Below are 13,184 nucleotides of genomic sequence, written 5' to 3' on the forward strand. Positions count from 1 at the left end.
AACTCACAAAATTAAACAATAAGATAACAAATAACCCAATCAACAAATGGGACAAGGACCTGAACAGACACTTCTCAGAGGAGGACATACAATCAATCAACAAGTACATGAAAAAATGCTCACCATCTCTAGGAGTCAGAGAAATGCAAATCAAAACCACCCTAAGATACCATCTCACTCCAGTAAGATTGGCAGCCATTATGAAGTCAAACAACAACAAGTGCTGGCGAGGATGTGGGGAAAAGGGTACACTTGTACATTGCTGGTGGGACTGCAAATTGGTGCGGCCAATTTGGAAAGCAGTATGGAGATTCCTGGGAAAGCTGGGAATGGAACCACCATTTGACCCAGCTATTGCCCTGAAGACCTTAAAATAGCATACTACAGGGATACTGCCACATCGATGTTCATAGCAGCACAATTCACAATAGCTAGACTGTGGAACCAACCCAGATGCCCTTCAATAGATGAATGGATAAAAAAATGTGGCATTTATACACAGTGGAGTATTACGCAGCACTAAAAAAATTATCTATTTAAGCCACTAAATAATGCTTCTTTTTCTTGGCAGCAAGGTAAGAATAATAAATGAGAATCTTTGCTCTAGTCATAGAGTTTTATAAGGGGTCCCCAGAGCTAAGACCAACACAAAGGAAGGGAAGAAATAAGGTTTTAGGACATGATTGCAGGACATGCTAAAATGCTCAGAAAATAGTTATCTGCATCAACAATTGTCCTACTTCAGCTTATATAACTCGTTAAGTTTGAAGGAACAGAAATTATAGGAGGAAACATTTGGAGAATACTTTTATAATGTTTTATGTATGAGAGAAAGGCAAATTAAGCAAATTGAGAGAATGCTTCAAGAGAACTGGTCAGAAAAGTTATCCTGTGTCCTTGGTATCTGAAGGGCCCAGTGCCTGGTGTTGGAATCACACCTAAAAAGTTGATATGTCAAGAAGGTGAGCCTAGATCAGCCAAAGATAAAGAAATTAAAAGACAGATGAATGTAGAGCAAGCTACATTTTCTCCAACCTGGTACCTTCTCCTAGCAGGAGAAAAATATACAGGAATGAAGAATTCCCATCAGAGAGACTGAAAAGAAGTTTAAGCTGTCAAGATGGACAGGCATTGCCAATATTGAGAGACTGCAAGGGAGAGGTTCTCAGTGGAGGATATGCAAGAAATATTTACAGTTGCTACTCAATGGAATACAATGCAGGTATATAAAGGAATTAGGGAGCTGGACATAATGAAAAAATAAAAAAAGGGTAAAAACAAAATAATGTTTTTATTATATTGACTTTTATTAAACAAATGAGGGTAATATGAAAAAACATATTGCAATATACATATATAGATAATCGATAAGGAATTTGGAGTTTTTTGAGTGTATATTTAAAAAAAAATTCAGCATATACAAAATGTTTTAAATACATGAAATTACAAAATTAAATCAAAATGCCATTATACACACACACACACACACACATATATATATTTGGGAAAAATATATGTATATATAATTGGAGACATGAGTGGTATTTCAGATTTTTTTTGCAGTGCTAGGATTTGAACTCAGGGCTTCATGCATGTTATTGCAAATACTGTACCACTGAGCAACATCCCCTAAATCTCCAACCCTCAAATAAATTTTAAACATAGTATTTTGGCTATAGATCCTTAGTAGTATATATAGCAAGGACACAAATAATTGTAAAGAAAAATCCAGAAATTGAAATGAGTGTTCATTAGTTCATAATGATGTTGTCACAAGTGTTTTAAAGCTAACATCCATGTATATTAGCAAACAAACAAGTATGTTAATGTCTTACAAACCAAGGTTCTCATCATAAGAAAAAAAAGATACAAAATAAAATGAATGTAAAATCAGAAATCTTAAATAAAATCCTTTTACTCTTAAATGTGATTGTAGATAAAAAGATTTATTTATCTTCATTATCAAATATATATATATANTCTTTCTGTGGACATAATGAAGATATATATATATATATATCTTCATTATGTCCACAGAAAGAGTCTAAAGCAACATTAACAATATGGCTTAAATAGAGGTCTCCAAATAAAATTTTCTTTGACAAATGACTGATTGGAAGCCTAAGACAGTAAAGTTTAAGATGAGCCTATTACATCCAAAAGTAAAGAAGTTACCAAAACCTATTGACATTGTGTCACCAAGATAGGAGCTAACCTAAAAAGGTCCCTACTGACCAAAAATAGGCTGATTTGAGCATCATCAAGATTAACTGCAATGCGCTGAGTAACATCAAATTTATAATAATACAAATATAATCAATATAACTTTTTAAAAAATAATGAAACAATAACAAACTTTAATGGTCATTATGGTAGACGGAATCATGCCATCAAAGGATACATTGACATTCTTACTCTTGGTATTCTGTGAATCTCAGAAATAAGGCTTTGTAATGAATCTCCATACTGCTTTCCAGATTGGTTGCAGCAATTTGCAGACCCACCAGCAATGTATGAGTGTTCCTTTTTCTCCACATCCTTGCCAACACTTATTGTTGTTTGTATTATTAATAACTGCCATTCTGACTGGAGTGAGATAAAATCTTAGAGTAGTTTAGATTTGCATTTCTCTAATTGCTACAGATGTTGAAAATTTTTTATATATTTGTTGATTAACTGTGCATCATCTTCTGAGGAGTATCTGTTGAGTTCCTTGGTCCATTTATTGATCGGGTTGTCTGTTTGTTTGTTGTTAAGTTTTTTGAGTTCTTAATATATCCTAGAGATTAGTGCTCTATTTGATGTGCTTGTGGTAAAGATTGTTCCCTTTCTGTAGGCTCTCTATTCACCTCACTGATTGTTTCTTTTGCTGAGAAGAAGCTTTTTAGTTTGAATCCAGCCCATTTATTGATTCTTGGTTTTAGTTCTTATACTACAGGAATCTTATTAAGAAAGTTGGGGCCTAATCCAACATGATGGAGATTTGGGTCTATTTTTTTCTTCCATTAAGTGCAAGGTCTCTGATTTAATTCCTAGGTCCTTGATCCACTTTGAGTTGATATTGTGTATGGTGAGAAATAGGGGTTTAATTTCATTTTGTTACATGTGGATTTCCAGTTTTCCCAGCACCATTTGTTGAAGAGGCTATCTTTTCTCCAATGTACATTTTTGGCACCTTTATCTAATATAAGATAACTGTAGTTATGTGGGTTTGTCTCTCTACCCTCTATCCTTTTTCATTGGTCTACAAGTCTATTTTGGTGCCAATACTATGCTGTTTTTGTTAGTATTGCTCTGTAGTATAGTTTAAGGTCTGGAATAGTAATGCCACCAGCATCACTCTTCTTGCTAAAGATTGCTTTGCTTATTCTGGGTCTCTTATTTTTACAGATGAATTTCATGATTGCTTTTTCTATTTCCATGAGGAATGTCATTGGGATTTTGATTTGGATCACAAGGAATAGTGCTTATTCTATGGAAAACTTGGAATGGAACACCATTTGGCCCAGCTATTCCACTCCTTAGTTTATACCCAAAGGACTTTAAAACAACACACTACAGTGACACAATCTTTATAGAAGCCCAATTCACAATAGCTAAATTGTGGAATCAACCTAGATGCCCTTTAGTAGATGAATGGATAAGGAAACTTTGGTATATGTACACAATGGAACATTACTTAGAAGAGCATAAAATCATGGCATTTACGGGTAAATGAATGTAGTTGGAGAATGTAATGCTAAGTGAAGCAAGCCAATCCCCAAAATCTCAGGCCAAATGTTTTCTTTGATATAATGATGTTGACCCATTATGGCAATGGAGGAGAGCATGGGAGGGATGGAGGAACTTTAGATAGGGCAAAGGGGAAGGAGAGGATGGAAGGGGGATAGAGAGTAGGAATGATGGTGGAATGAGTTAGACATCATTACCCTAAGTACATGTATGAAGACATAAATGGTGTGAAAATACTTTGTGTGCAATCAGTGACCTGAAATATTGTGCTCTATATGTGTAATATGAAATGAATTGCATTCTGCCATCATATAGAACAAATTAGAATAAATAAATAATTTAATTAAAAAATAAGGCTTTGTAGATGGAAGCAACTTAAAATGAAGGTCATACATGATGAGGGTGGTCCATAAATTGAATGACTGGTGTGCTCACAGGGAGAGGGAGATACAGAGACATGACTACTGAAGGAAGAATTATGCAAAGATGGAATCAGAAATTGGAGCAATGCAGATAAAAGCCAAGGAACGTTAAGACTTTTATTGTCAATAACTAAAAGAAGCTAGGAAGCAGAAAGGAAAGATTCTTTTCTAGAACCTTCAGAGGGAGTGTGGCCCTGGTAACACCTTGATTTTGCACTTCAAACCTCCAGAAACATGAAAGAATAGATTTTTGTTGTTTACAGCTATTCAGATTTTGTTCATTTGTGTGAAAACCCTAGGTAACTGATAGAATCATCTTTGTAGGTTGTTAAAACACATTTATTATCCTAAATACTGATAAACAGAGAAAATCAATAACTATTTTTCTTCCTTTTCTATATGAATTTTATTTTCAAGTTATTAATAGCTCACAAGAAAAAATCCCTCTTAATAGAATGATCCAGGCTAATTAATGAAGAATTTGGATAATTCTGTCTTGTTTGCACCCCTTAATAATAAGTCTAGGAAATGGACCATCAATGAATGCTAAAACCATTTTTTGAGAAGCTGATGGGGAAACTTGATAATGGAAACAGCTGACAATACCTGAATTCATTGATCAATCTTCACATCACTAAAATTGTGACCACCCACATAAATAGCTGGAGAGGGCACACAACAAGAAACACAGAGTACCACATATAAAGTATTGTGCAAGAATTGAAACTAAATCAAGTCAGTCTTGAGATGTAACTCCTAGTTTACCAGCAAAATATAGGAAAGAGAAATACTAGAAAGTACATATTTGCACTCAGTTAAATCCAGAATATTGATATTCTATAGGACAAAATTGCCCCACTTGTTCTACAAATAAATATTTTTAAAGAGTAAGGGAAGAGAAATAATGAGAATTTATTAACCAATTGCAATGTTTGAACCTTGTTTGTATCATGTTTTTGAAAAACCAACTGAAATATTTCAGGCAATTTATGAACTTTGAATATTATCTACTATTGAATGATATTCAGAAATTAAAGTTACTTTTCTTAGAAGTGAATATGCTATTATCATTTGCTTTTAAAAATATCCTATCCATTGATAATAATATTGTAGTATTCAAGAATAAAATGATAAGTCCTGGTTTTGGCTTAAGTATTTCCTCCAGTTAAAACAGACAAGCAAAAGAACAAAAGAACATGAGCTGCCAGGTGTGGTGGCACACACCTGTAATACCAGTGACTCAGGAGGCTGAAGCAGGAGGATCATAAGTTCAAAGTCAGTCTCAACAACTTAGCAAGGCCCTAAGCAACTTAGCGAAACCCTATCTCTAAGTAAAATATAAAAAGGGCTGGGAATGTGGTTCACTAGTTGAGCACCCTGGGTTCAATTCCTGGTACCAGTACACACACACACACACACACACAGGCTAGTGATGTAGCTCATTAGTAGACAACTTGCCTAGCATGTGTAGGGCCCTAGGATTGATGTCCAGCAAGGCAAAAACAAGAGGAAGAACAACAAAAATACAAATTAAATAAATAGTAAAAGTAAGGGGGTACAGAGAAAACAATATTGATGTAGTGTTATTGATTGTCAAAACAAGAAATCTGTCTAAAGTATCATTTACTATTTACTTTTGTTTGTTTGAAAATTATTAAAATAAAAGAAAACATTTTAAATGTCAGTAATTGTCTATTTGCCAACCATAGTGCTCCTAATGCCAGAAAGTAAGCATTTAAAATTTTAAGACTATTCTTTTTTTTGTGTGGGGGGATACCCGGGATTGAAATCAGGGGCACTAGACCACTGAGCCCCATCCCCAGCCCTATTTTGTATTTTATTTAGAGACAGGGTCTAACTGAGTTGCTTAGTGTCTCACTTTTGCTGAGGCTGGCTTTGAACTTGCGATTCTCCTGCCTCAGCCTCCCAAACTACTGGGATTACAGGTGTGCGCCACCACAATTCTACCCCCCCATCTCTGCCCCTTTCCTTGGAGTGTTAAGAAATCACTCTGAGGGGACTAGAAGAATGAGAAAATGTGAAAAATACAACACAACCTCATCTCCCACAGTGAGTTTAAACCTGAAAGAGGTTCAAGTTAGAATAAGACACTTTTTAAATGTAAATAAAATCTGAAGTTTTTGGTAACTCTCCACTAGGAAATTAACTTACTAAAATGTAACTTACTTTTTTTCTGTTTTTTTTTTTAGTTGTAGATGGACCAACACCTTTATTTTTATGTGGTGCTGAGGATTGAACCCAGTGCCTCACACATGCTAGGCAAGCATTCTACCACTGAGCCACAACCCTGGCCCCCAAATAAGACTTCTTTTTGTGAATAAAAGTGGCTGAAAAGGCTGCAGCATCTGCCCTGCATTTCATTCATGGGTGTCCCAGGCAATTTTCTCTGAAAAGCAACCCTTTATCAAGAATTCATATGCAGAGAATTTACTGGAAATGTTCTTGGGAACAACCTCTGTGAGGGGTAAAGAACAAAACAGTGAGTATCGGGACAGGTTGAATTGTAATGCAGTTGCGACAAAGGCTTTAAACATTTTGACAGCTCTAAAACTGGGATGACCCTTGAAAATTTTCCCAAAGTGAGATATATCAACTGAACTTCATAAAACTGGCATGAACCAATCATTAGGCACAGGTTTCCCTGGGAAGGGGGACATTGCTTTCATTGGTACTCAGCTATGAGCTGTCACCATCTATTCTCCTGGGAGTTAAAGAAATAAGCATCTTTATTTAGTAAGGAGATGAGGAAAGTACACCACAAGGGGGAAAGAAAAAGAAATTTTTCTGAAAACTCACCCTACAAAGTTAAGCCTATTCAAGGTAATAATTGCATGAATATACAGAAATACAACATAAATTAATTTTTATATTATCTGTGCAGTGAGATAAAATATCATAACTTGCCTACTTTTCAGGGTTAGACAATGGGTAAAATACAATATTATACGTAAAATTATTTGTGAATGATAAATTTCCACAGAGAGCATCATGACATTGTGGAAAGATTAAAATCCAGGCAAAGCTTGGTTACCATGTGACTGTGTTCTAAGTAATTATGTTGGAATCTCAGTTGTCCATCTGCAAAATCCACAGCAACAGTGATTCTCTAAGACACTAAGACAATAGTTTTCAAGCCTTAGTGTGCCTTAGAATTGTCAGTGAAGCTTCTTAAAATACAGATGACTCAGTATCTCTGCAGGTAGGACAATGGAATTTTGTATGTTTAGCATTATCTCAGGAGATTTTGAGAAATATTGCTGTAAGAACATTTCCAGCTTTGAGTTCATGTTGTTATATATTCATTATTAACTGGGACTAATATTCAACATTCAATGCTCTAGAAAACTCTTTGTTGGTTATTAATAGAATTCCAAATAACACACTCCATGAAATTATGACTCAACTTTTTAAATTCAGATTAGCTTGAGTTTTGTAATAATAGTGCACATAAGTGATTGCTCCAAATTGATTTTAAGGTTATCTACTGCTTCATCTCCCCTTTTTCACTCATTATTTAATCATGGGTTATTTTCTGCTAATGTTGAAGATCATAGGATTCTCACCATAACATCTGATAGAGCAGAATTAATCCAAATAATTTTATGAGGATAAAGATATTGAATTTAAAAATTTCTAATAATATAATAGTAATTGTGATAGTAGAGATGAAGTCCTGTTAAGAGTATGTCCATAGAAAGTCATTTTGTTGTTAAAGGGAAACATACTGAGAATAGGACAAAAGAGTAAAATAATTTACACATCAAGTAATAGCCAAACATCAGATTAATTTGTTACTCTTATTGAGAAAGCCTTAAAGTACATTCTGAATATACCAATTGGAAAATGGTATATTTGAGCAATTATCCATAACTTTAAGATACAAAACATATCTTAAAGTTTGTATCTTAAAGTTATGGATAATTGCTCAAATATAGAAGGCATGCAGAACTTTCTACATACAAAGTAGAAATCTAAAAGATGTAGAATTGCTACTTTCAAAGTGACTGATTTTAAGAAATTCTGGTGGTTGCCTAAAAGGGCTTTTGATTCAGAGTTATAAGACATTTTCCTTAATGAGTTGTAACCAATATTTCTACTTAGATTACTCTGTAGATTCTTCACTATTTCAGAAATTCTAATAGCATCAAAGGGAATACATTAAGCAACGTTCCTCTCTCTCATTTTACTAGTCAAAAATCCCAAAGAACATTATGATTTGTGGTCATTTTTCCCATATCTAATTTTTTTGGGGGGTGGAGTATAGGGGAATGAACTCAGGGGCACTTGACCACTGAGCCACATCCTCAGCCCTTTTTATATTTTATTTAGAGACAAGGTCTCACTGAGTTACATAGCACCTTGCTTTACCTGAGGCTGGCTTTGAACTTGCCATCCTCCTGCCTCAGCCTCTCAAGCTGCTGATTGTATTATGTCTGTTGTCTATATTTTATTGAATTTTAGAAAAAAACTATGTATCATAACTTAATTAATTCTTATAAGTTAATATATCTGTGCGGCCTCAGATCAGAAAACGGAGAACTGACAGAGCACTAAAACCACTCTTGTATACTTCCCAGTCACTACTTCTACCCTATTCCCCCAAGCAAACATTATCTTGGACTTCCAATACCATACATGAGCATCACCCTTTTAAAAATTGTATATGAATGAAATTATACAGTGTGAACAATTGTGGTGTGTTTTTTTTTTCACCCAACATTATGTTTGGAAGATTCATCCATGTTGTTGTGTGTAAAACATGTCTCTGTATTCATTTTTTTTTTGTTATATAGTATTCTGTTGCATGAATAAACATCAACTTCTCCAGTGTTCTATTTACGGACATTAGAATTGATCCCAATCCTAAGTAATTGTGAATGATGTTATAAATATTTTTTGAATGATTTTTGGTGCATATCAGCTATCTCTTTGAGTAGGAGTATATTATGAAGGATCCAATGAAGGAAGCAGAAAGAAAAGGAAGAAAGTCAAAAGGAACATAATATGCAGGTGGCTATAATAATGTCTATTTTGTGGTGCTGAGTCTCAAATCCAGAAACTTGCACATGATAGGTAAGTTCTCTACCACTGAGCTACATCCCCTGTCCTAGAAATAATACAACTACTAATACCCACTGTATATTAATGCTGTCCTCATTTTTCAGGCCATTTATTCACTAAATAAGTTACATGTGCTCTGAATCCATCATTTTGCCTTTTTCAGGAGAAGCCCCAACTAACTCCACAATGAATTAAATTATTGTTATTAGTCGAAGAGTAGCACAAGTATGTAAAACTTAACTTTTGATAATTCTGCATAGGTGTATAATTATTTATTGTTTATATTGTTTCTCGTTAACATATTTATCCGTTTTACATAAAATAGATTTCTATGAAGTGAATAATGTTAGCTGATATTGAAAACTGATTTTACAGAAATTACTGGACATTAAACTTCGAAAAAAAATTGAGAACACTGAAATATTCAAAATAATACTACATATATTTTATTGAATATGTATCCAATTTTGTATAAATGTTTGCTGAATATCAAAATCTGGATTTGGATGGTGGTTTAATTACTTATTAATTGTAGAAAGTCATTTAGCTTCTAAACTCATCTGTTTTTTTCATGTATAAATGTGATGGAGAGACCAAATACATTTGAATATTTTAAAAATCAAATATTATAATGTATATAAAAGCACCTAGAACAGAGTTTGACATGTATCATGTAATAAAAATGCATTACATATTGTTTATTTTTTATGTAACTATAGAAAAAATACAAAAGAGTTTAACTGAATAAAACACACTGAATTTATAGTCACACAGTCACTCATTTTTTTCACTGCCTATAGCTGTACATGTGACACCTTTGATTAGTTATTTTCTTAATACTGCAGATATTTCTAGTATTAACAATTAAAATGATGAAGGAAAATGAAAGGACATATTTAACACGAAAGACCATTTAATGAGACAATAACAAGTATTTTATTTACTTGAAAACACAGAGTGTTATTAAACATGCAAGAAATACCAGATTGGAATAGTGTACAACATTTGAGAAACCACTAAGAAATCCCTCAACATAATCAGTTTTCAAAATATCTTCACAACTGGACCATTAAGCCAAAACTGGTAGGTGAACCATTATAAGAATGAAATATATCTTAGTTTCCAAAATAATGGTTGTAGTTTTTGACTATGGCATTGTGAGAATAATTGATATCTAACTTGCCCTCTCCACATAAATAGCTATAAAATCAGAAAAAAAAAACATATGAAACAACTTATTTAGGAATTTGATATCAGATTGTGCAGGAATGCAATGCCTGAAATGACAGAAATATATGCGCCACATGATTACCTTAGCTTTTATTTAGAGTCACATTCTTAATTATAATTCAGAGATGAAGAATTCAGGCAAAGAACATCAGTTTGCCAAATTGAAGAGACAGAGTTTAGTGGTACCTGTATGTTTGGAAATAACTAGGAGGAGTAAAAAAGAACAAGGAGCTACATGAGAATGACTTCCAGAAATTTGCATAGGGATTCTCTTTGAGTTTTGGGTCAAAAAGATAATTTACTCTTTAAAGTTAAAATAAAATATTATTATAGGATTTATGATACCTGTAGAAATAAAATGCAAGGGAACAATAGCAAAAGAATGGGAAAAGTAGAATATATCATTATGAAAGTATATAAACTATCAAAACATTATATAAAATATGTAATAAATTGAATAAGCATACAGTAAGCTTTAGAAAAAGTCTTAAAATTTAAACTAAATTTAAACTACTTGTAAGTAAACCATTATAAGAATGAATTATATCTTTAGTTTCCAAAATAATGGTTGTAGCTTTTGACTATTAGTGTATTCCTTTAGGGAAAAATAAATAAAGCAAATAAAATGTCAAGCTAGAAAATACATAATGTATCCAAAGTAGATAGTAAAAGATTAAATTAACAAAAAGATTGGGGAAAATAATAATGTGTAGCAACACGACAGTTTAAATGTAAACATTGGTAATTGCATGTGATACAACTGATCTAAAATGCTAACGATTCACAAAGATTATCAGACTGTATTAAAAGAGAACAGAAAATTATAAATTATGCAAAAATGCAATTTAATTATAAAGAAAAAGAGATTAAAAGTAAAAAGATAAAAAAGATATCCCATACTAACACTATCAAAATAAAACCAGAGTGACTATATTAACATGGGACAAATGATAATCCCAGAACAGGAATTACAATAGATAATACAGACATTTAGTTTTGATAAAAGGTTAATTCATCATGAAGTCATAAATACCTTAAATACAGTTATACGTAAGTATAGAATCTTTTTTGAGAGAGAGAGAGAGAGAGAGAATTTTTAATATTTATTTATTTATTTATTTTTTAGTTTTCGGCGGACACAACATCTTTGTTTGCATATGGTGCTGAGGATCAAACCGGCCAGCGCGCATACCAGGTGAGCGCGCTACCGCTTGAGCCACATCCCTAGCCCAGTATAGAATCTTAAAATACAATGGAAAAACTTACTGAAATTCGAACAAAAAAAGACCATTCCACAGTTAAATTTGGAGATCGTAGTAATTGTCCTCTGTAGTAGAATAACTAGGCAGAAAGGAAGATATAGAAAACTAGATATAATTGATTTTTACAAAATACTGTGCCCAAAATAGCATAATAAACAATATATTAAAATGTTCACGTATCGTTAACCATGACAGACTATATGCAAGAACAGCGAATCTCAATAAATTATAAAAGATGGAAATAACCTAATGTACAATTGCTGACCATAGCAAAATTATATTAGGAATATATAACAAAATATCTGGACTGTTTTGGACTATTTGGGAAGTAAACAGTACACTTTGAAATAAACCATGGATCAGAAAAAATCACAAGGGGAATTAGAACATATTAAACTGAAATAAAATGAAAAGGTAACAAAATATAAAAAATTATAGAAGCCAGAGAGAAGAGTGTTTAATAAGAACCTTATAGTTTTAAGTGCATTTATTCAGTTTGGGCACTGGGGATTTAACTCAGAGGTGCTTTACCACTGAGCCACATCCCCATCCTTTTTACATTTATTTTTATTTTATTTTGAGAAACAGGGTCTTGTTAAGTTGCTTAGGGCCTTATGAAGTTGCTGATGATTGCCACGAATTTATGATCCTTCTGCCTCAGCCAATTGAGTTGTTGTGATTACAGGTGTGTGCCACTATGCCTGGCTTATGTGCATATTTTTAAAATGTCTAAAATTGTGATCTATATCAGATAGTTAAAAATAAATGAAATAGCAAATTGTATTGAAGAATAAGAAAAAAAGGAAAAAATTAGGAATGGTAATAAATGAAATAGAAAATGGACAAATGCTGAAAAATCAACAAAGTAAAAGCTGGTTTCTCAAAGTTGAAATATATTGATAAACTTCTAGCTAACTGATCAAGGAAAAAAGAAGAATCAACTGTGAAACATCAGAAACAAATAGATAACATTTTTACCAGCCAAATGCAACTTAAAAGAATAAGAAAATATTATAAAAATTCATACCAATAAGTTTGACATATGAAATTAACACATTTTAAAATTAATTATATCACTAAACAACTCAATATTAAAAATATGAATAGACCTACATTTATCAAAAATCTAAAATTATAATTTATAGCATACTTAAAAACAAAACTTCATACCTAAATTGCTTCACAGATGTATTCTTGGAAATAATGAAGAAGAAATAACATTAGTATTTTACTTTTTGTTTTCAGAGTGTAGAAAATAATATAACACTTTTCAACCAATTCTAGGAGTTCAGTGTTCCTTTTATACCCAAACTAGATAATAGCATTATTAAAAAAGAAAACTACAAAGTAGTATCACTCATGAAACCAGACAAAAAATTTACTAACAAAATATTAGTGAACCAAATACAGGAAATATACAGATAATATATCCCATCCAAGTGAATTTATCCTAGGA

The sequence above is a fragment of the Marmota marmota genome, unplaced genomic scaffold, assembly GCF_001458135.2.
Source record: "Marmota marmota marmota unplaced genomic scaffold, marMar, whole genome shotgun sequence".
Taxonomy (NCBI): domain Eukaryota; kingdom Metazoa; phylum Chordata; class Mammalia; order Rodentia; family Sciuridae; genus Marmota; species Marmota marmota.